The sequence below is a fragment of the Tupaia chinensis genome, unplaced genomic scaffold (assembly GCF_000334495.1).
Source record: "Tupaia chinensis unplaced genomic scaffold, TupChi_1.0 Scaffold000354_1, whole genome shotgun sequence".
Taxonomy (NCBI): domain Eukaryota; kingdom Metazoa; phylum Chordata; class Mammalia; order Scandentia; family Tupaiidae; genus Tupaia; species Tupaia belangeri.
The window spans coordinates 10,387,703-10,390,046 of record NW_006159849.1 but is presented as its reverse complement, the minus strand read 5'-3'; positions in this window follow the sequence as shown (position 1 = coordinate 10,390,046).

Below are 2,344 nucleotides of genomic sequence, written 5' to 3'. Positions count from 1 at the left end.
ATAGCTGAGAATTTTGGAAAAACAAACAGAAAATGATAAAATTGGCTGTCAAACAGGCCTGATGCTATGGGTACAGGGTCAGATTCCTCTTGAAGTCGTTTCATACCTTCCTACTTCTCAGGGAGCGGCCACTCTATCAACCTCTTCCTGGGGGAGAAGTGGCAGCTTTGTGCTTTTGAAGCCACATCCTTGGTCATGACTTCCGGGAAGATCCTGCCCCTTAAGTCCTATAACGCTCCTTCAGGTGAGATTCTAGAGCTACTTTTTTTCAATCTGATAATCTCAGTAGATTAATAAGAACACCTACAATGCTGTTGATCTCCGGTTTGTTTATTTCTCTTCAGGTTGATAAAGAGCTGCTATTTGGCCCAATTTAAGAGACGGTTCCTTCTAAGAGATCCTACGAAGCAGCAGAATGTAAAGCAAAGACATTTGGGCGTTGGACAGGCCTATCGGAATATGATTTCCAACTCATTGAGTGAAACTTGAGGAAATTATTGACACTCTTGGACCTCCTATTAGCTACTATATAAGAAGGTAAATAATGGCCTTATTTCAAGACTAGGTCATAAGTAATTTATATACAACTCCTGCTATGATTTGAATGTGTCCCCCCAAAATGGATATGTTGAAATTTGGTTGTGACGATATCACAAGGGCGAAGCATGATTAAATCCTGGAGGCTTTATAAGGAGAGAAAATGAGACAGAGACATGAACACAGACATGCTAGCTCTTGTCACGTGATACCCATGCCACGCTGGGACCCTCCAGAGTCACCACCAACAGAAAGATCCCAAATAGAGGCCTCCTTTTGACTTGTCCCTCCAAAACCATAAACTGAATAAACCTCCATCCTGTCTCAATTACTCTGGGTTGTACTCAGTTGTTAGCAACACAAAAATGGCCTAAAATGATTTCTCTACGTATTATCTTTCTTTTTTTTTTTAATATTACTTTACTTAACTTTACTTATTTTAATTTGACCAAAGAGGGAGAGAGAGAGAGAGAGAGAGAGAGAGAGAGAGAAAGTGAGAAAGCAAGCCACCAGGCCCAGGACTCGAACCACAGTTGGTCATGTGAGAGTCCAGTGCCTGTAACCACCACGCCACTTCCTGGCCCCTAATCCTCTACTTATTGTCCATTCAATAAACAGCGGCATAGTATGGGGTTGAAAATATGGGTCCTAGAGCTTTTGCCACTTACTGTCGTATGATATTGGGCAAATTATTAATCTCTCCATATTTCAGTTTCTTTGTTTGTTAAACTGGGATGACAATCCCATCCTGCTTGATGAACCTTGATCTTTTTCTATTTATCAAATGCATCAAGTTTATTCCTCTCTCAGGAGCTTTTCCTTTCCTCTGCTTGTAATGTCCTTTTTTTTTCTTTTTCTTTTTCTTTTTTTGGAGAGGTTTTTGCTATAGGGCATGTGCGCTCGCCAGACAGAGACAGGAAGCGAGAAATCACCCCCCAGGGGGGATGGCCACGCCGCAATCCCTTCTCCTCCATTCTCCTCTCGGGATCTTGGGCACGCACGCACACACACCCGGTGTGAGTTTTAAGCCACCAGGTCCGGGACGCAAACCGCAGTCGACTACATGGGAGTCCAGCGACGAAGTCATTACACTAACTGCTGGTCCCTGTAATGTCCTTTTAAAGGCCATGTTTATTGGTTGGTTGGTATGTAAAACATTAGAACAGCACCAGACACAGCATAAGTGATCCATAAGACTGAGCTATTATGATAATCATTATTGTCCCTTAAGCCCCAAGGCTAGCTGAACTCTTACTGCATACGCTGGTCTACTAAGAAATATATTTCTCCAGAATACACACACGTACACACACGCCAAGCCTTTTATCATGTTCTTAGAATATTTACAAATAAAATAACAATCTCTGTCTCTCATTCTTACCAATAATCTTGCTTTGCATTCGATGGGTGCACAGAGGGAAACGTTGAATGTGGGAGTTTGAAGATCCAGGTTTCAGGCTCTGCTCAGACCCTCGCTGGGTAACCTTTGGATGCATCCCTTAACTTTTCAGTGTCTTCTTTAAGTACTTATGGCCTCGCCCTTACAGTTGGTATACACAGAGCTGGCCCCATAGTACAGTGCTTACAGGGGCCAGGTCCCACTTGGTGACTGTGGTTTAACTCCCTGCCCTTGGCAGCTTGAGAAACACACGAAGTGCATATGCATGCATGCCCCAAATCCATTAGGACAGAGAAATGGGGAAAAAGAGACTGCAGCATGACTAGGGGGACAGTGCTTTCTCCTCTCTGTCTCTGTCTTTTTGGCAAGAACACATGCCTTCCGAAAATTAAAAAAAAAAAAAAAAAT